Below are 22,518 nucleotides of genomic sequence, written 5' to 3'. Positions count from 1 at the left end.
ACAGTCAGTGAGATTTCTAGGGTTCCTTCTTACTCCAGCATCAGCTCACTCCTCCGGCTTGTTTGCTGACGTTTCCCCCACAAAAGCAGTGCTGTCCACGGAACCACTTATGTAATGGTAAATGTTCCAGTAGCCCACTTAAGAAAGTAAAAAAGAACGGGGGAAATGAATTGTTAATAACGTCCTTTATTTAACCCCAAAGACCTAGAATATTATTTCAACATGTGAGCAATGTCCAAAATTAACGAGATGTTTTACGCTCTTTCTTCCCATCCAAAGCCCCTGAACTTTGGGGTGTATTTTACGCTCGCGGCACATCTCAGTTGGAGTGAGTCACAGCTCAAGCCATTGCCACATCGGCCAGCCCGGATCAGAGGCTTCGAGTATAAGACTTGGCTCTGTAGTGACTTGGTTAGGGGGATGCCACAGGCTGTTTTGCTATGGGTTGTTTAATTGGGCCCAGATTCATGTTGCGAAGGGGACTGATAAACGTGTGTAAACAAAGCAGAAGGTCTGTTGTGTTGATTTTCACGTGAACTGAAGGACCACGGAACCAGATCTGAATCTTTATCTAGTAGCAGATAGGAACAATGGCGAGGGCCCTTCTGCACATATGATTTTGTGTTTGTTTGTTTTTTAAGTTTATTTATTTATTTTGAGAGAGAGACAGAGAAAGAGAGAGAGAGAGAGACAAGTGGAGGAACAGAGGGAGAGGGAGAGAGAGAATTCCAAGCAGGCTCTGCACTGTCAGCACGGAGCCTGATGAGGCGCTTGGACTCAGGAACCATGAGATCATGACCTAAGCTGAAGTCGGACGCTCAACCGACCGAGCCACCGAGGCGCCCCTGATTTTGTGGGTTTTAAATACATGGGTAATGCAGTCATGCTTATACCCAGACTCCTGTATGTATATGTATATGTGTGTGTGTGGTTTGCAGTGAACCACACACACTTTCCAGTACTTTCCTGATTTCTCTTTTTAACTTGAAATAAACATATATCAGAGTTCTTTCCATGAATACGTGCAGAGCCTCATCCTTTCTCTTTTCTGTTTTTTCTCTCTGTGGGACAATTCGCCGAATTGTTATACCATCATATCTAACTGGTCCCTTGTTGGTGAAAAGAGAGCCGTGCTTTTTTTTGCGAACCGATGCTGAAATAAATGGTCTGTGCCCATGTCGTTTTGTGTGCATATAAGGATATCTGAAGGATACATCCCAGAGGTGGCTGGGTTGGGTGTGAAGGGCCAGAGATTTATGTTCTGTTTTGCTGACTTGCCCTACCACGGACTGAGAGAATGAAGTTAAAGTCTTCTGCAGCTGGCAGGTTTTTGTTTATTTTTCTATATGTCTGGGTAATTTCTGCTTTAGGAATATTGCTGCTAGGTAATCGGATATATAAATATTCATAACTGTTTTATCTTAATTGCGAGTTGCACCCTTTAGCATTTAAAAGGGCCCTTCTCTGTATCATTAAATACTTTTTGATCTCACTGCCACTTTGTCTAATATTAATATCATAAACCCGGCTTTCATTTTGCGTGTAGTTGCCTGGCATACCTTTGTCCAGGCTTTTATTTTTAAAAATTGCTTTGTTTTCCATATGTCTCTTTAGAGCCTGGAGTTTGGATTTTCTTTGCGATATGGCCTGAAAAACTTTTATTTTTAAAAATAATTGAGGCTCGTTTGCATACTGATATGCCTGCCTGGGTTTAGTTTTTCATATTTTATGTGTCCTTCTCGAGGATCTATAATTGCTTCTTCTTAAGTGTTTCACTCTGTGATCTTTGCTCTGTGTGTGTGTGTGTGTGTGTGTGTGTACTTCTGATATTTAAGAGGGTTGGTACTTTTCCAGTTGTTACTTTCGCAAAATTAATTATAGCTTTATCTAATTCTCTTAGTCCCGATTTTTCTACACAGCATCTAATGGTTTCCTAGTATGTACAGTTATAAACCTAAAATGTTTCCTATCCTTTTGTCTTTCCTTCCTTTTCCTTAATTCAGTCTTCTTCTAAATTTGGTCAATAACAATATCTTTCTTGCAGTTTATATTTGAACTGTCAACAGGCTTTTATTACCTCTCCTCCACCTCGATTACTTGACTTGGCAGCTTTATGTAATATTCTCCCTCTGTCCTCTGTTACCCATGAGGCAAATAGCAGACCTATTTCCTTTTTGGGCCTCTCTCGCCCACTTTGTTGTTACCCTGCCTCGTTCCTAGCTTGTCAGGGCATGTGACACTCACATTGTCTTCTGTCACCCAAATCCGTGTGTGTGTTTCATTTTTTCGCTCTGAGCTCGCGCATGTGGAGGACCCGGCCAATTCTCTTGCTCTGGAGCCTTAGAGATTTCTTACACGGCTACAGTTTATCCTCTAGAAGTTTCCTCAAGAAGGGCTGTGGGCCAGCGATCCTTGGGTTGTGCAGGTTCACAACTGTTTGTCCAGGGTCGTTTGTTATACTTGCAAGGTAATTTGGATAAACAGAAAATTCTTGGCTCAGGGGTCGAATCCCTGGGGCGTTCTAGGCCTTTCTCCGGTGTCATCAAGGGTTGACTGTTGCTGGGGAGAAATCTGCAGTCAGCCTGTTGTTTGTTTGTTTTTCTTTTTTCCTCTTGAAATCGAACTTTTAAATTCCCGATCAAAGGATTCTTTACCTTTAAATTTAGTCCAACGGCTATGCCAGGAGATGCCTCAGTGTTGACTCTCCCGGGTCGATTTCCCTGACCACGGTGTTCCTCTTCAACAGGCAGCGTCAGGCCTTTTCTTTTGGGACAATTTTCCTGACTTGTATTGTTAAATATTTGTTCTCCTTCATCGCGCTGGCTCACTTTATTTTTTATTAAGGGCATCTAATATCGGCTCTCCTCTGCCTGTCTTTTACATCCGTACTCGTACCTTTCCCGGGCTGCATCTCCCTATTTTATTTTGTGGCTTTTCTTCCAGTTTTGCAAATCTGTCTCCACGTCCCTTTTTATGTTTTCTGCAGTGTCTTCTTTTGTCCCTCGGTGTTTCGTTTTCACTTCTGTGATGTTTGTTCCATTTTTTCCCCCCTGCTTCTCTCCTGAGTTTTGCCAGCCACGTTTCATTGAGAAATTTTAGAAATCGATGATTTTTCTGCCTTTTGCCCACAGTTGTTCTTATGGAGTCTCTGTGTGGGTGCTGAATTATTTATATTATTAGTATTATATTTATATTCATTTATTATATATATATTTTTTATTATTAATATTTATTTATTATACTTATATTATTATTTAAATATATTATATTTATATTATTATATTACTATGTTGTTGTTGTTTTTAGCTATAATCTATATGATGTTATACATACTATAACTGCCACCTTGACCATTGAACAATGTAGGAGTTAGGCAGTCGAAAATCCACATATAACTTTAAACTCTTCACAAACTTAACTACCAGGGGCGCCTGGGTGGTTGTCGGTTAAGCGTCCAACTCTTGATTTTGGCTCAGGTCATGATCTCACGGTTTGTGAGATTGAGCCCCGTGTCAGGCTCTGCACTGACAGTGCGGAACCTGCTTGGGATTCTCTCCTTTTCTCTCTGCTCCTCCCCCACTAGCTCTCTCTCTTTCTCTCTCTCTCTCTCTCTCTCTCTCCCCCTCTCAAAAATGGATAAATAGACTTAAAAACAAACCAAAACCAAACCAAAATTAACTACTAAAAATCTACCGTTGACCAGAAGGAAGCCTTACCACTAACATAAACAGTCGATGAACACACGTTTTGTACGTTACATGTATCATATGCTGTATTCTGCCAATAAAGTAAGCTAGAGAGGAGAAAATGTTATCGAGAAAGTCATAAGGAGGAGAAAATACATTTGAAGTATTGTACTGAATCTACTGTGCAAAATTTCTCATATACGTGGACCCGTGCAGTTCAAACCTGTGTTGCTCAAAGGTCGGCTGCATCCGTATCCTTAATCCAGCAATGACTACCCCCACTAGTCCCACTGTTGTCCCTCATCATGTAATTCATCACAGCGTAGGCTGGGTTTTCTGAGTCAGCTGTTTGCTAGAAGGTCGTGTGTGGGGAGGGGCCCAGGCAGCGCCTGATGCTTCCTCTTCTGCTCCCCAGAGACAGATCACCACCTGGCCATGGCCCAGCCCGTGACTCTGTGCGTCTTGCCTCCTCTCTGCTGCCGTGCGCCAGCTGGGGCCCGGAGGGCCTAAGTCACCAGCTCTGTTCCCCCAGTCCCTGGAAGCAGCCCTTACCTTCTGACTGCATCAATTAAGTGGCACTTTCTGAAATTTGTCCCCACTGGGCTCTTCTGTCACCCCACTGCTTCTTATTTTTCGGTCCCCCCAATTCATAGCCCAGTCTCAGCCAACCTGGGGGGCCCTTCCAGGCGCTTTGGAATTTGGATGATCTCCGTCTCTGAATTCCGTGGAAACTAGTCGCACAGTTTATAATTCTCCTTTTGCTTTTGTGTGATTCCTAGTGGGGGAAGAAGTAAAACGAGGCAAAGTGGTCGCCACATTCATACCAGAAGTTTTGCTTCTCAAACCAACTTGAAATCCACATACCGTTGGTAATTCTTTTGGCTCACGGTTGCGTGGCTTAAATTAAAGCTGGGGGTGCCTGATTGTAAGTAGAGAAAGTTGTCTTATGAAATAAGGTTTTCTCCCAGCAAGTATTTCCAAAAATGCTCGGAGGAGTGTTATTCTTTACGAATATCTACCAAGTCTGGTTATCTTCCTCAGGAATCCAGAAAAGATGGTTTTAGAAAACAAGCAGCAAACTCGTATAATTTATGTCTGCAGGCTCTCAGAGAGGTCGTCCTTTTGTATTGATTTCTGATCCAAAGCTGGAGAAAGAAGGGCATCTTTCTTGAAGTTCTGGCATCTTACCGTGACGGCAAGTGGTCCTGGGTCACCGTGCAAAGGGCGCTGTCATATACAAGGTTCCTGGAGGGACTCTGGCAATCTATATTACAGAAACTGAAAAATATTCATACCCTTTCATCCAGCAAATCTATTTTTAGGGATTCGGCTTATGGATGCAATCAGAGACACAGAGATCAATGCCCAAAAATGATGACCAAAAATTGAAAACTACTTAAATGTTTAAGGGTCCTGGTTAAGTCATGGTACGTGCATATGACAGAGGAGAGATCATTCACTGAAACAATCCTTCTGTTAACATTTTAGTGTTGAGAGAAAATGCTTATGCTATTATGTTAGGGTAGGATAGAAATCTATAGGCCAACTGATCTCAGTTATGCAAAATATGCAAAGAAAAAAACCAACTGGGAAGAAATATATCAAACATCAATAATGATCATTTCCAAAGAAGTCATGTTCATCTTCAGTGATGAGACTATGAAGTCATGCTTATTTTCTCTGTATACTTTGCTGTGTTTGAATTTTTCCACAAATGAGCACATCTAATGTATTTTATATTGGCCTTTTATTTCTAATTTAATTTTTTAGGAAATGTATTCATGTTGGACAAAACTCAAAAGGCATGGGGACGTAGAGTGAATAGTCAATTGCCCACTCTCTTTTCTCATTCATTCACCCCTCCATTGCCTAGTTCTTCTCCCTGGAGGCAACAATATTATTTGGCTCGTGGGTATACGTTCAGAGATATTCTGTGCAATCTAAGTAACCCCTCTCATATCTTCCTTTCCTCTCCCTTTCTTACACAAATAGTAACAAACCTACCATTCTGTTCTTTTTTAAAACTTCATCTGTTTTGGCAATGATGTCACTTCAGTACACAAAAAGCTTCTTGGAGTTTACAAATTGTTGCCCAGAATTCCATCCTTTGGCGGTATCTTGATTTGCTGAAATCCACCCTGAAACTGTTATCAATCTTTTTTTTCTTTAATGTTTATTTATCTCTGAGAGAGAGAGAGACAGAGTGCGAACGGGGGAAGGGCAGAGAGAGAGAGAGGGAGACGCAGAATCTGAAGCAGGCTCCAGGCTCCGAGCTGTCAGCACGGAGCCTGATGTGGGGCTCAAACTCTCCAACCGTGACATCACGACCTGAGCCGAAGTCGGACGCTTCACCGACCGAGCTGCCCGGGGAACCTCTATCAGTCTTTGTTGTTGTTGTTGTTATAAACAATGCCGTGATAAATAACCTGGAACATACGTCATTTCAAACATGCATGATGTTTATAGTCTGTGATGGCTCGTTGCACCTGTCAACAGGGCTCCAGGAGACGTCTTGCTGTCCATGCCCGGCTTGACAATGTAGCATCGATTGAAACAACACTAGGATGGGCGGAAGAGGCAGGCAGGCGGGCAGGAAGCCCTTTTGTGGCTGAGTGGGGCAAGCTGTGGCGGAAGTTGGTCTTGTCTCCCACCTAACTTACATCCGTGGGACATCTCACGCGACACTCCTTGCTGATGGCTTTTTGCTATTATTTCACACTTACGTGGGGCTTATCATTCTCTAAGTGTCTAATGCAAACTTTTCTCACTGGACTCTTGTTACCCTGGGGGACAGGGTAGAGCGGTTAACCCCCCGTGTCATGGCTGGCGGAAGTTAGCGAGCGCTGGGTCGTGCATTTCGTTGCTACTCTAGCGCAGCCTGGAGCCACCTCTCCCCGGCTCCAGCCCTTTGTCCCTTTCTTCCGGTGCACGAGGTGCACCACAACTTGAACTGTCTCGCCTTTCTTCTGATAGCCGTCTATCGCGGGACCGCCCCTTTACTTACTTGGGGCAATACTTTACCCCCCAGCTTCTCTTGGAGATGTTACTGGGATGTCACATTGCTTAAAACTACACCTTCTCTGTTTGATCTCTTCATTGAGGTTTTATGGCTCTGGTGGGCTATTTCCAATGAAAAATTATCGCAGCTGTTCTCATTGGCATTGAACTTTAGGGCTTCTGTCTCTAATTTATCTCGGTGCTGGAGCTGACCCAGAGCTGTTTTTTGAGGACAGGCTTGGCCCTTCACAGGGCTACTCACTCACCTCAAGCTTATATCCTGGTTGGGCTCCTTAATTTATAGACCAGAATGTCACATATGCTCTTTGCTCTGCAGGCTGTAAAAGCATAAAGATCAGCCTTTAATCTGCAGCATGGAGAGTCTGTCCTCTGGGTCCTTGTTAGAGGGCAAACCCCTGAATTCTTTGTTGCCTAGTTCGTAAGCAGCACTCAGCAAACCCTAATCTTCTACCGATTGTCTATATGTCCTTTATTGACATCTACGTAGAATGCCTTTCTCTCCTTCTAAAGTCAAACTTAAAACTTTCATCTACTCATTAATCCAATCGACAAATAGGCATAAGGCATTACTAGGTACTAGATGCTGGGTAGTCGTCAAGGTTTTGGGAGTATAGCAAACTTGCTACTTTCAAGGAATTTATATTCTAGTTGGAAGAGACACATGGATAGACATTAAACAAATAGAACACGTAAACACTGCGGAGCCTCGGGGGCTCAGTCGGTTAAGCATCTGATTCTTGATTGCGGCTCAGGCCATGATCTCATGATCTCATGGGGCTCGAGCCCCACGTCGGGCTCTGCGCTCTCAGGGGAAGATTCCCTGCTTGGGATTCTCTGCCTCTCCCACTCCCTCTGCCCCTCTCCGCCTGGCAGGCTCTCTCTGTCTCTCTCAAAATAAATAAGTAAACTTAAAAACATGGAGTAAACATGCGGTATGGCAGATACTGATAAATGCTATAGAGAAAATTAAAGCAATTTAAGGGAAATAAAGTGGAAAGGCGTGTGTGTGTGTGTGTGTGTGTGTGTGTGCACTATTTCAGGTACGTGCATCTGGGAAAGCTTCATAGTCATCTAATAGTTGGCAGAAAGAAGTGAAAGTGTGAGGCACTCGTATCCTGGAGGGAAGAACATTCTAGGAAGAGGGCTTCTCATGTTTGGGGGGCAACAAGACAACATGGCTGGAACAGAAGGAGAGAGAGGGGGAAAGGAGACAGAGGAACGGTGGTACAAGGGAGGGGGTTGGGGTTGGGGCAGCTGGCGGACCACCCATGGCCTCTAGGTGTATTAGGCATGGTCCTCCAGAGAAACAGAGCCATTAGGATCTGTATCTGTATCTACACCGGAAGAGATTAATATATATAATAATATAACATAAATATAGATAATACATATATAACTAAAAGAATTGTGAAGAATTGCCTCACACAGTTATGGTGGCTAAGGAGTCCTGCGATCGCCATTTGCAAGCTGGAGACCCAAGCCAATCTTTCAGTTGGAGTCCCAAGCAGAAAAAGACCAACATCCTAGCTCAAGTCAGTGTGGCAGATAGAGTTCCCTCTTATTCAGTCTTTTGGTTCCATTCATGTCTTCAACTGATTGGACAAGGCCCACCCGCATTAGAGAGGGCCATCTGTTCGACTCGGTCTACTGATTCAGTGTTAATCTCATCCAGAAATGCCCTCACAGACATACTGAGAATACGGTTTGACTAAACGTCTGGGCCCAGCTGACATGGGTTTGACCAAACCCTGTGGCCCAGCTGACATGTAAAATTAATCATCATGGTATGGCAGTAGTAACTCTGTTTTTTATTTTTATTTTGAGAGAGAGAGAGAGAGAGTGAGCAGGGGAGAGGGGCAGTGGGAGAGAGAGAATCCCAAGCAGGCTCCACGCTGGGTATAATCCCACAACCCTGGGCTCATGACCTGAGCCAAAGTCAAGAGTCAGATGCTCAAACTGACTGAGCCACCCGGCTGCCCCGTAACTTTGGTTTTCACTTGGAGAGGGTTGGGGGGGGGGGGTGGGCACTGGAGATTTTGAACAGAGGAGCGACAAGGGCCAACTTACATTCTAGCAGGATCCCTGGCTGCTGGGTTGAGAATAGACTATAGGGGTGGGGGGAGGGCATGGCGGGGGCGGGGTGGGAAGAGAGAAGAGTCGGGAGGGCCACTGAAATAATCTGAGAATGTGGGTGGCCTGGACTAGAATAGGCCCAGTGGATATGATGTGCAAAGGTTGTGGTTCTAGATACGTTTTAAGAGAGAGAGTCTGGGGCCACACGGGGCCTTGTCCTTACTTCTGTGACAGCCCCTCTCACTTTGGACGGTAACTGTTTGCTTGTTTGTCTCCTACACTGAGTGCTGTTTTATTAATCTTTGTAAAAATAGCAACATAAGAATAACCGCTAACCGCCGAGCTGTACTCTGGGTCAGCGACTGGGCTCCGTGTTTTACCCACAGTCTCTCATTTGATTTTCACATTTTATCGAAGTATAGTCAATACCCAGTGTTAACAACAAACGTGTTATTAACCCAATGCTTTCTAGGGTGTTCTTTAAAAAAATAGTTTTTTTTTTTAACATTTATTCATTTTTGAGAGACTGACACAGACAGAACGTGAGCAGGGAGAGGGGTAGACAGAGAGGGAGACACAGAATCCGAAGCAGGCTCCAGGCTCCGAGCTGTCGGCACAGAGCCCGACGCGGGGCTCGAACTCACAAACCTCGAGATCGTGACCTGAGCCGAAGTTCGGAAGCGTAACCGACGGAGTCACCCAGGCGCCTCCAGGGTGTTCTTAAAGTCTGGAAATCTTGTTATTTTCTATTTTAACCCGTCGGAGACATCCTTGAGGGCATTGTGGAGATTTGTCTTCGTTTTTAGACTTACGGACATCCTGTAAGTGAGGGTTAGACACAAAGAGGTATAGAAACCCGGCAAAATTCTCGCACCAGTCGCCACCTGGCACGGTGTTCAGTACCCAGCACGTATTGAATGAGTGGCGCTCATTCCTTCACAGGTATTTCCAAGGCCCGCCGTGTTCCAGGCCCACGGGGAATGAGGACAGAGCACTGAAAAGATGCTCAAAGCCACCTCCCTCGTGAAACTCGTGTTCCAAGGGGCCAGCGACTACCTCATCCTGTTTGGGCGGACTGGAAGCATGGGAAGAAGCCTTGGAGGGCTGAGTAGGGATGAGGTGGCCGAGAACCTCGAGCGAACGCAGGGGAGGAGCTTTATTTAGAAAAGAAGCCACGCCTCTGTAGGCGAGGTCACGGAGAGCGCTGGGTGTGGCCGTGACCACGGGCTGTGTGTCCTTTCCCTCTTCTCCTTCTCCTGCAGTGCAATTTCGCAGGACTGGCCCTGGCTGCAAGCCCTATTCCTCTTGCCTGATGCCCGGCCCAGGGGCCGCCTCCTCGGTGGGACGTCAGAGCAGCCACTGAGCAGCAGGAGAATCGCCTCCAGAAGCTGGGCGAACGTGTCGCCTCTGCTGCTGCTGTTGCGAGCAGACCCGGCGGCAGACAGCTGTGGTTCGCGCGTGAGCATATGGCTGGGCCCGTGTGGCCCAGATTTCACTCGAGTGCCCTTAATGAGCCAGCAGCTGCTTCTGCCGCTGCCTCGCTGTCCCTGTCCCCATGCCCCGGCCCCGCCCCGCCATCTCCTCGACAATCTGCTCAGCAGGCAGAGCCGAGTTCATGTCTCCGGCTGCTGGGGACAGAGGCGGGGGAGGACCAGACGCAGCCCCCCTTTTCTGATCCGACATCACCCGTTGGCACCTGGGCCCGCCAAGGTGATGGGCGGCACACAGAGCTCCCGGACTGGCCGGCCCCCTCCCTTGGAAGTTGGCAGTGGCTTCGGAAACACAAGGCATAAAATCGGGGCGCCTGGGCGGCGGTTACGTCGGTTAAGCGCCCGACTCTTGACCTCACGATCGTGAGTTCGAGCCCCGTGTTGGGCTCTGTGCTGACAGCGTGGAGCCTGCTTGGAGTTTGCTCTCTCCCTATCTCTAGCTGCCCCTACCCCCTCTCAAAATAAATAAAGAAGCTTAAAATAAAGCATAAGATAAAAACAGCCTTTATGCGGAAGTTTAAAAAATTTTTTTTAATGTTTATTCATTTTTGAGACACAGAGAGAGAGAGAGCATGAGCGGGGGAGGGGCAGAGAGAGGGGACGCAGAATCGGAAGCAGACTCCAGACTCTGAGCGGTCAGCACAGAGCGGGACGCGGGGCTCGAACTCACGGACCGAGAGATCATGACCTGAGCCGAAGTCGGACGCTCAACCGACGGAGCCACCCAGGCCCCCCCCGGAAGTTTGATTTTAACGTAAGGCACGGTATTGTAATGCGACAGTTAAGGCCACGGTGACGTAAGGCAGCTGGTGGCATTAACCATTGCGGGGGGAGATCCAGGGTCCCGGCTGAAGTAGTCGCTGCGATTGTACAGACCCGGGTTCTATTATTACTGATCCTCCTGCTAAGAGCTGGATGCCGTTGGATGAGTCACTCAACAGCACTGAGCAGAGGTTTGTCACCGGGGAAACGAAAGAATCGGAGCAGGGTGATAACTACCACAACCACTTTCACGACCGCGTCTTATTTTCATGATGTGCCAGGCACTGAGCCAAGTGTTTTCTGTGCTTCGGATGTGCAGCTATCAACTTCCTCTGTTTCAGGTTGCTGTCTACCCCCCCCGGCCCCCACCCCGTGCAATCTTACATGGAACCCACGTCGAGAACAATGGATTTGGATCCATTTTAGTCCTTCGGCGCCCCTCCCACCCTGAGGATCGCAGCTAGGAGACCACCGGTGTGAGCGTGTTGGTTCCCGAGGGCTCTCTCACAGTTCTGGAAGCCAGAAGCCCCAAACTGGTGTCACCGGGCCCACATCGAGGCATTGGCAAAGCTGGTTCCTTCCAGAGTCTCTAGAGGAAAATCCCTGTGCTTGCCTTTGCCAGTTTCCGGAGTCTGTCTGCACTGCGGGCCTCTGGGCGTTCTCCCGTCCCCGCACCCGCTCGCTCCCATCGTCACCCACTCTGCTGCCCTTCCGTGGCCACATCCCCTCCCGGTCTCCCTCCTATGGGGACGGCAGTGGGTACGTTGGGCCTACCGACGCGGTCCAGGAAAATCTCCCCCTCTCAGGATCTTTAATCACATCTTCAAGGTCCCTTTTTCCAAGTTAAGTAACACTCACCAGTTCCAGGGATTGGGGGCCATTCATCCTTCACCCTCCCGGGGGAGCCTCTAACTCCCCTTGGCTCTGTTAGCTCTGCCACACGTGTAGAACTGGGTAGTAATGATAATGCACACTTCTGTATCGATCGCTCCTTTTCAAAGCCCCCACTCCCCCTCTGCCCTCTGTTTTGATCTCCTCTGTAATGCGGTGCAGTGGGTTTGTTCTCCGGGCCTGGACCCGGCAACAACAGGAAGAGGTAGACACGGGGAGGGTCCCAGCTTGCGGGGTGTCTGATTCATTGCGGCAATGTCAATAATAATCATTTCCCTCCTCGCGATTAGCTCCACTCAAGCTGGGTCTAAATGATATCCAAACAGCCAGTCGATGTGGTCAATGTACTCAGTCTGTCAATTTAGTAGAAAATAAAAAATCGATGAAATTACTGGTTTGAGTGAATTGACAGGTCGTCTCACTGACTCGGTTGGGTCAGGGAGCCTTGGGTGGGCAACTCCAGACACGAGGGTGTCACCACACTGAAGTGACCGCTTGCCCCGTGGCCCCTCCCCCTCGGGGATCGTGGTGATGAAGACAATACCCCTTCTCTGCATCCTCGGGAGATTAGAGCTGTTTCAAGAAATTTCGCGGCGATGATCTGAGTTTGTTGTGCCGACATCCTGAGGGGGTCGGGACCGCCGAGGAACCGGGCAGGGAAGCCGTATCAGACATTTAAAGATTCACAGCAACAACAGCGGCCACACGAACCTCTTAAAATGTGCTGAGAGTGAATTTAAGCACCTCGCCCGCGTTAGCTCGTTAAACTCTCTCCACCTTCTGTGGGGTAGCTTATTATCCAGATATTTTATCCAGATCTTTCTATCCAGCTTTTCCAAGAGGGACGTTAAGGGCAGAGCTGGGACCCAAACTTAGGTCTCTTAACAACCTGCTTTTCTCTCTAGATCAGAAGTTCTCAACCCTGGTTACCCGTCAGATCCACCAGGGAGGCAGAAAATAAAAGTCATACATATAAATTTCCATACTTCAGCTCTATTTGTACTAGCAAAAAACTAGAAATAGCCCAGAACGATCCGTGGCCCATCCTCATCATAGGGTATCAGGCACCTGTGGAAAGGAGTGAGCCTCTCTGTAGAGCAGGGGTGGGGGGTGGGGGGCGGAGGGAGAGCAAGCTCCAGGAATCAGTGAAAAAAGCTAAGAGCGTGTGGGGTGTGGGGCTGGCTCAGTCACTAGAGCATGTGGCTTGATCTCAGGATCTTGAATGTAAGCCCCACATTGGACACAAAGTTTCTTTAAAGAAAAAAAAAAGCTAAAGAGTGTGGTGTTCTACATTTATTTAAGAAAAGAGGGGACAACGTGTGTTTTCTGGTGAGAAGCTGCACAGGACACCTGTCTTCATTTCTTCATTTAAAAAAAAAAAAAAGGAGGGGCGCCAGTGTGGTTCAGTCGGTTGAGTGTTCGACTCTTGATTTCAGCTCAAGTCATGATCCCAGGGTTGTGGGATTGAGCCCCTCACCAGGCTCCGTGCTGAGTGTGGAGCCTGCTTAAGATTCTCTCTCTCTTCCTCTGCCCTCTCCCCGCTCATGCTCTCTCTCTCTCTCTCTCTCTAAAATAACAAAACAAAACAAAACAAAACGGAGGGGTGCCTGGGTGGCTCAGTCGGTTAAGCGTCCGACTTCGGCTCAGGACATGATCTCGCGGTCCGTGAGTTCAAGCCCCGCGTCGGGCTCTGGGCCGACAGCTGGAAGCCTGGAGCCTGCTTTGGATTCTGTGTCTCCCTCTCTCTCTGCCCCTCCCTCACTTTCTCTCTCTCTCTCTCTCTCTCTCTCTCTCTCAAGAATAAACATTAAAGTTTAAAACGTATATCAAATGAGAAATTAGATTTTGACAGATTATCTGAGGAATTACTATTACAGAGTTTGTTTGCTAATTTTTTTGGTGTGATATGGTATTGTGGTTATTTTTTTTTTTTTTTACAGAACCATCTTTAAGAGAACATTCTGAAGTTGGCATCTGGGATTTGCTTCAAAAGAATTGTATTTTGGGGGTGGAGAGAGGATGGAGGGCAAGATTGGTCCTGACCGATTAATTAATTGTGAAAATTGGATGAGATTTGTGAACCTTGAGCATAGTGTTCTGTGTATGTTGCATTTTATTAAAATGTTCTATGTAAAAAGCTACAAAAGTAACTTTTCACAGAGAAGGAATTCTTTTGAATTGCCCATGGTAGTGCCTGGGCTCAGGTTTGCTTTAGTTTTGGTTTAAAAGCTCCCAACTTGAGGGGCACCTGAATGGCTCAATCCGTTAAGCATCCAACCTCGGCTCAGGTCATGATTCTCGGTTCATGAGGTTGGTGAGTTCGAGTCCCGCGTCGGGCTCTGTGCTGACAGCTCAGAGCCCGGAGCCTGCTTCGGATTCTGTGTCTCCCTCTCTGCCCCTTCCCTGTTGGCACTCTGTCTCTGTCTCTCCCTCTCTCAAAAATAAAAACATTAAAAAACATTTTTTTAAAGCTCCCTGCTTGATTTTAAGGTGCAACCCGATTCCAGAACCCTCTTTAATTCTCCTTAACCTTGCCCCAGGGGGATCCGGAATGCAGCCCCACTAGACAGATGCCGTCTGAGGGAAACGACCCTTCCCCTGTGACTGATCTCCTCTTTTCCATTTTTGAGTTGCCTCGGTGTCAGGGTCGCAAGATTTATTTTTCTATTAGTTTTCCTAATTTCCCCAGCTGGTCTGCAACTTGGGGAAGTTAATAGCCGTTTTGTATTTGACTTATTTTCCCCTTGAGGCCTCTGAGAATGCCTGCCGATAATGAGCTGACCCATTTTGAGAATCGGGGTGTGGTTCCCAAGACTTTGCTGTTTTCCTTCACCGGAAGAGGAAATGCCCATCTCGGCGGGCACCTGCGAGCAACTCCGTTCAAGTCCATTTCACGACGCCCACTGCTCTGGAGGGAGAACGAACACCGTTTCTGCCAGGAGTCAGCGGTTGTGGCGAGGCGGGGAAGGAAGGGGATGCGAACCGTCCCCTGAGGGGTTTCTTCTAGCCACCTGTTTGAGTATTCTATCAGGTCAGGGAGGGCCACTTGAGAAGCTACTTCAAAGGGACCCCACAGGACTGGCGGGCAAGAAACGCTTGTACAGGAAACCGAAGAACGCCCAGGAGGGAGATAAATTCAAGGGCCACCCTGTAATCCCACAGACAAAATGTCAGATGAGGACAGAACTCCCCCAGAGCTGGGGCGGCGGGTAGGATGCCGAGTCTCTCTGCTCTGTGCAGAAACTTATCCAGGAGCCCACACGTCAAGGGTCCTGCACGTGCTTTCATGCTCCACTGTCCCTGTCCTGACATTCCTGATCACTTTTGAACCCAAGGACCCCCTTTCTCATTACGCGCTGGGCCTTGTCAATTAGGTTCCCGGCTGCGAGAAACAATGTTGAATGTGACACAGTGGGGAGGGTCACACGCTCTCTTTGCAAAGTCCAGGGGATCTCGTGTCAAGCGTGAAGCCTACAGGAGGGTGTGTAAAATCAGAAGAGCAAGAAACACCAGGAATGGAGAGAGAGAGAGAGAGAGAGAGAGAGAGGCTACGGTAAGGGGGAGATCAATACGAGTAGTTTTTATACTGCTGGAAGGACTTTTCCACTTCACTGGGGCTCTTCTGAGCTGGTGCCAGCAAGCAATGAGCACAGGGCTGGGGAGGCCAGATGCCTTCCGTCGAGGAGCTAAATGTACTTACAGAAGGGACCCCGCCTGGGGAAGGGGGTCCTGTTAGGATAAGGAGCAATGGTATATCAGAGATTTCCTGCTCAGGGCTCTGAGCCCTGAGTGGCACAGCCAGTCTCTATGGTGGAGCGGGGCCTCCAGCCCAGGTGGGTCATCTCTGAGCCCGTTCTCCTGCCCATTTCATGGCAGTCTTATTGTACAGGGCAACCTATCCATTCACCGGCTCATTCGTTCACCAGGCGCAGCACTCACACACGTTTTTACATTGTGTGAGTCTATATACATGTACCTACACGTACAGACACACGGGCGCGCACGCACACACACAAATTCCAGAGTTTTAGCTCAGAGTTCCAATGGAAAGCAAGACAGACAAGATTTTGCTCTCATCATGCAGGACGAGGAGGCCGGTGGGTAGGACCGTGGCGGGCAGGGATGAGAGTTCCAGACGGTGTCAGAAAACACGGGGGGTGGGGGGGTTCAGTGGATCATTTCTAATCGGTCATCCTCTGAAATCTTGACCTCGAAAACAATCGAACCACCATTGTTTCCTTCATTTTCAAATGTGCCGGATTACACAGTTTAATTAAAAGAGACATGATGGAACATCATCATAACAGCCAAATTAACCTTTGATCACTGCAAAGAATTTTCGAGAAGCAAAGGTCCTTCGAGGGAGGTCCCTGGCCCAGCAGCAGCAGCGTCTGGGAACTTGCCGGAAATGTGATTTCTCAGGCCCTACTTATCGAATCAACAGTCTGTATTTTGAGAAGCCATCTGGGTGATTCAAATGCACAGTGAGGTGGAAAACCACTGGTATAAGCCACCTTCCCTGGGCCCTTGAACTCTGTTCAGTTATGGATGATTCTGACACCTTCCCACCTTTGAGAGCCTTACTGTGTTTCAAGAAACAGCCTTCACACCCACCATCTCATGTGTCCTGATTCACACCTGGGCAGGCAAGTGGCCTCTCCATTACTTTCTTGTTTCCAGCCTTTAAAATCTACCTCATGGAGTTTTCACTGAACTAGCAGTAAGCTAGCACAGAGATGAAAGGTGGAGGGGGGAAATGTTACTGAGAGGGCTTCATGAGAAGATGGACAAAAAGGTGGAGTGAGGTATTTGGTTAATTTTTTGCCAGCTGCTCAAGTCCCACTTCTTCCCCCTGTCTATTTATCATCCATCCATCCATCCATCCACCCTTCCATCCACCCATCCACCCATCTATCATCTATCAACTGCTCAGTAGATCTATCCATCCGTCCATCTGTCCATTCACTTACCCGTCTATAATTTATCCATCCATCCATCCATCCATCCTTCCATCCACCCATCTATCATCTATCAACTGCTCAGTAGATCTACTCCTCCATCCATCTGTCCATTCACCTACCCGTCTGTAATTTATCCATCCATCCATCCATCCATCCAACCTTCCATGCACCCATCCACCCATCTATCATCTATCAACTGATCAGTAGATCTATCCATCCATCCATCTGTCCATTCACTTACCCGTCTATAATTCATCCATCCATCCATCCATCCATCCTTCCATCCACCCATCCACCCATCTATCATCTATCAACTGCTCAGTAGATCTACCTATCCATCCATCTGTCCATTCACCTACCCGTCTATAATTTATCCATCCATCCATCATCCATGTATCATTCATCTACCTATCCATCTATTTCTCTATCACCTATGTCTTTGGGTGTCCCCCTACCCTTCTTTTACTATCTAACTATGCTAACGTCTGCCCTTCTGTCAGTCTGTCTGTCCTTCTGTGTATCTATCTATCTATCTATCATATGTGAAGGAGAAGTGGAAAAGGAGAAAAAATAAAGTAGAAACGAATGGGCTTGAGTAAATTTTCTAACCTCTAGGAGCCTCAGATTCTTTAAATGTCAAAGCGTGTTTGTGTGTGTGTGTGTGTGTGTGTGTGTGTGTGTGTGTATAGTGTGAATGAGTACATGTGTGGTTGTGTGTGTGTGTAACGCTATTATTTCTTGTGATTATTGTAAGGCTTATAAGTACATATGTGAAAACACAGTTCCTGACCCACAGAGAAGGGGGTGACAATAGTCGCCGGGTCTGAAAGGGGGAGAAATGGAGAAGAGGGAGGAGCAGGAGGGCAGGGAGACACAGGAGAGGCCTGTCCATGGGGAGTGAGGGGCGAGTGGGGGGAGCCACGGTGCCGGGGAGCAGGGTCAGTGAAACGCTGGGTGGGGGTCGTGCAGGGGGAAGTCGAGGCGGGGAGAGCCAAGAGGCATTAGAATAAGGTGCCTCAGAAGTGAGAGGGGAAAGTGGTTTTTATGGCAGCAATTAAGGAGCCTGAATGATCGTGCCTTTAAATGAATTGCGTGTTTATGTTTCGGGAGCGGAGATGTCCCAAGACTGCCTGGGGATGCTTCTCCCACGGTTCACCCACCCACTCCCGACCAAGTTGTGAAAATATATACCTGCTTCTCTCTGCAAGTCACCCTACTAGCTAATTATCTGTAAAGATTCAAATCATGAGCTGAAACTCCAAAGCTTTTTATGGGCATTAGGGGAGTATTAAATAGGAAGATTGGAAGCAAAATTACAGTTCCCCCAATAGATTTTGGGGGGTTTGATAAAAATCTGCTTTTAATTAAAAATATAAAGCAACGAGGCCCCCTGTGCACAAACAGGAAAGTCTTTGGGGCTTGGTCCCAGTTGCAAACGTCTTGGAATGTCGGATGTCCACTGCGGGATCCCGGCCTCTGCTGCCTCTGGGCGAGGGGCGGGGGTGGGGGGAGTGATTGATGGAATGGTTGGGTTTTCGGCTGCGAGGCCTGGCTAATAGATACACGAAAACAGAGGCTGTAATGCAGCTCCCGAGATGAAATAATGGGTTGTCTCTGTCTAGGTAGGGAATTCTGCCAAGCCCCGTGTTTTAAATAAAATGAGGCTTTTGTGGTTCTTGGCATGGGCCCGCCAGCGCAGGCTAACCTTGGCATCTGGGCGCTGGCCCTTCTCTAGAGTGGGGCTGAGGGTTGGCGCGGGCTCAGAGACTACCCAAGGGCAAGGATACCGGGCTTGGGGACCAGCCCCGCCAATCCTGCTCCTCTCTCAGTAAAGGCATCACCATCCACTCTGTTGCTCAAGTTCAAAACCCAGGAATCAGCCTTGATTTCTTCCAGATCGCAAATCTCTCTTAATTCCATTCATTTTCCTCTGTTTTCGCTGCTACCACCGCGGGCCTGGCACCACATGTCTTACCTAGACGCTACAAGACCCTCTTAATTTGGCCGTCTGTTCTCTCGCTTCACCCCTCCACGATCCACCAAATCAGAAGGCTTGTTTTTGAGATTGTACCTTTTCTTTTCTTTTCTTTTCTTCTTCTTCTTCTTTTTTTTTTTTTTTACTGTGTATCAATAGTCTGTTTCTTTTTGTTATTGATATCCCATTATAGGAATAGACTGCGATTTGTTGATCATCTCCCCTAAGCGGGACGTTCACACTGATTTTAGCTTTTGGCTACCGTGAAGAAGTACAGACACGCCCTCCAAGTTGGTAAGTTGCTAAGAACGTTCGTGTTCGAGTATTTCTGTAGGCATGCGTTTTTACTTCTCTTGGGTAAATATCTAGGAACTGAAGGGCTGCGTCATTTAATTTCCGCATCCTGGACTTCTTTTAAGTTTCTGTTTTTTCAAGAAGTCTTAGGTTCACAGCAAAATTAACAGGAAGGTGTGGAGGTTTTCCTACTTACCCCCCTGGCCTCCCCCGTGCCTGGCCTCCCCATCACCAACATGCCCCCCTGGAGTGGTGTGTTTGTTACAATCGATGCCCCTCCGTGGACACGTCATAGGTTGTCTTGGCGGTGTGCGTTCTATGGGTTCGGACAAGTGTACAAAGACATGTATTCATCATATAGTACCGTACCGGGTGTGATGATCCTCTGTGCACCTCTTCGCGCCTCCCCCCCGCCCAGCACACCCAGAGTGATCTTTTTGTGTCCAGTCCTCGGGAAAGGAGGTACAGCCCCCGTGCTTAAAACAGGGACTGCGCAACCAGATGGCCTGGGTTCGAGTTCCGGCCTCCACCACCTGTTAGCTCTGCGTGTTTGGCAACTTACCTAACCTCTCTGTGTCTCAGTTGTCTCAGCTGTGACGCGGGGAGAAGGGTACCTACTCACGCACAATTCTGAGAGTTAAACTGATGTAAATAAAGCACTGAAACAGTATCTGATACTATACACGCAAGTCTCGGGACGCACGCGTCACCGCGCGTAGGATGGTCAGCTCTGCGTTTCTCTTAGAAACCCCGCCCCCCGAGTCCTCTCATGGCGCCAAGGTCACACGTAATGCTGGCCTCCCTCTGTTTCTTCAGCTTGCTAAGCGCTTTCTTCAGGCCTTTGTGCTTCTTCTCCCTCAACTGGGAGCATCCCGCCCCCTGGCCCCATAGTTCATCTCCTTCTTCAGGGATCTTCAACACGTCTTCCGAGAGGCCTTCCATTGCAGTGTCAAGAGGGGTGTGGCTGGTTGGCGTCCTCTTCCGTCCAGATCCCCTAGAAACCAGTGTAGAGCGGGGACTGGAGAGGAAGTACTTCCAGAGAAGGTTTTCCAAAGCGGGAATGCAAGTGACCGTGGGAGACTTACCTAAACCCGAGCAGGAGGTCCCTGCTCACGGGTCCCTTCACTGATAGATCCCCCGGGACCTCGTGTCCCCTCCGACCTGGGGGTCCACCTGGACACGGATTTCCCAGGTAAAGCTAGGAAGGGATAAGCGGGCCCAATGGTACGGTGAGGGGGGCTTTGGAAGCTGGGGAGGTGTGGGAGGCTGAATACGCTACACGAACAAACCAAACCAACAACGATTTCCCCCTTGGAGCTTCCAGAAGGAACCAGAGCTCTGCCAGCACCTTGACTTTGGGCCGGTGAGACTGATTTCAGAATTCTGATCTCTATACTTGTAAGACGAGAAACCTTGCTGTCTTAAGCCACTACGTTAGTGGTACTTTTTGTTATGGCAGCAAACAGGAAACTCGTACATGCAGGTGGCACCGTGACCCCGAGGGCCCAGGCCTCTCTCTGCCTCTCTTCCCCAGCACTGACTCTTTGTGTCCCCTTGGCCTTCTTTATTCAAGCCCAGGGGGCGTTTTCCGTCTCTTGGCTGGTGTAAAGGACGTTGCAATGAACATGGCGGCACGTATATCTTTTCGAATTCAAAATTTTCTCCGGGAAATTACCGGAATTACTGGATCATATGGTAATTCTCTCTTTAATTTTTTTTGAGGAACCCCCATTCCTGCACCGATTTGCATTCCCACCACCAGGGCACAAAACTCTCTTTGTTCTCGGTCCCGATTCTTGGCGTGGGCTTGTGGGAAACACGGAGTGGGCCCCATCCAGGTCTGCCACTCCGCTTTCCACTTCCCCACCTCCCTCCAGCTTCCCAGGACCCAAGTCCACGCGGTGGTGAGATGCTGGGTGCCGAATAACAGTAGAACTCAGAATAAAAGAGAGGCCAACTCAAAGGAGTCTGGGGTCCAGCTAAGGCTGGGATTCTAGATGCAGGAGCACACCAGGGAGGTAGGGATACCAGGGAATGGTGAGCCTGGAAAGCAGACGAGTGGTTGGTTGGTTATAAACGGAGGAAGAAAGGCAGGACCTGGATACCTGCCTAGTTGTGGGCAACATGGAGGCCAGCATCCTTGCCCTTGCCCCAGCCTGGGATGGGACAGGCAGCTATGGCGTCCTGAACTTCAAAAGCATGTGCAGGGTGCCTACTGAAAATCAGATTGGTGGTTCTCTTTGGGAGCCATTGACCTGTGGGTCTTGGTGTTTCAGACACCAGTGGCCAGGCAAATGGAATCAGGAGTCAGGCACTGGGAAAGAAGAAAGAAGGGCAGGAGCAGAACCCAGAAGACCGGAATTAACGCCCCGAACCGGGCTCTGGGGACAGCGCAGCAGGAGGCAGCTGCTGAAGATTGGAGGAAAGGGTAAGAGACAGCTCCAAGAGAATGGGCCGAAAGGTCAAGACCAGCCACCAACAGGTGCGGTTGCTAAGGTTAGAGTGGGACGTGAAGCAAGATCAACCTGAGGGCTGCAAGCTGGGGTCCTTGCTTGCGGTGAGAATTGTCCCCAGAGCAGGGGCAGGTAGAGGGCAAATAAGCCCACCTCCTGGCTCGGATGGACGTGAGGACAGGGTGCCAAGTAAGCCGTGAACGTGCCTTCTTCCTGACTATGTCCATCCGTGACTCTGGTTTGGTCCGAAAAATGCAAGCGGAAAGACTGAGGTCTGTACCTGTTTGTCCTGGGCAGCTGTCACCAGAAAGTGGACTGGATCGGCATTGAAGTCTTCCCATCAGTAATCAATAATTAAACACCTATGATAAGCAAAGCATTAAGCCAGGGCTGAGGACTTCCAACTCATTATTTTATTCATTCATTCCACAAATATTCACTGAGCATCTTCTCTTGCCAGGCCCTGTTGTGGGTGCATGGGATATGGCGGTGAGCAAAATGAAGATTCACCAGGAGCTGCAGTGCAGTGGAGGGTGACGAGAAGAAGCAGTCAGTATCTTAAATGAATCCACTTATAGCAAATGGACAAAATATAAAGTACAGCAGAGTAACAAGAGTGTAGGAGTCACTTTGAGAAAGTGACACTTGACCGCATTCTAAAAGGACGTAGGGAAGTAGGCCACTGCTATACCGAGTTAGGGCATGTAGGCAGATTCAACAGCCGGTGCAAAGGCCCTGAGGCAGGAGCATGCTGGAGGTCTGGCAGGTGGCAAGTGGTGGGCGGGGAGGTCACAAAGGTAAAGGGGACCAAACCACACGGGGCCTTAAGGGGCGTCACAAGAGTTGTGACTTTCACTCCCAATGCCACGAGGAGCCATTGGAGGGTTTTGAGCAGAAGAGTGACATACCGAGACA

At 48.2% G+C, this 22,518-nt stretch overlaps 1 long non-coding RNA gene across 1 annotated transcript in view; it reads left to right on the top strand.

The window, feature by feature from the left end:
- The window catches only part of LOC132689414 (uncharacterized), a 42,432-nt gene extending 20,458 nt beyond the window's left edge, over nucleotides 1-21,974 (top strand). Inside the window, exons 2-3 of the long non-coding RNA XR_009614995.2 lie at nucleotides 19,050-19,150; nucleotides 21,427-21,974. This is a non-coding gene — a long non-coding RNA (uncharacterized LOC132689414). The remainder of the gene's footprint in view (nucleotides 1-19,049; nucleotides 19,151-21,426) is intronic.
- Nucleotides 21,975-22,518: the final 544 nt, after the last annotated feature.

This window comes from Panthera onca, chromosome E3 (genome assembly GCF_046562875.1).
Source record: "Panthera onca isolate mPanOnc1 chromosome E3, mPanOnc1 haplotype 2, whole genome shotgun sequence".
NCBI classification, from domain to species: domain Eukaryota; kingdom Metazoa; phylum Chordata; class Mammalia; order Carnivora; family Felidae; genus Panthera; species Panthera onca.
This window is presented reverse-complemented; position numbering and strand designations above follow the sequence as displayed.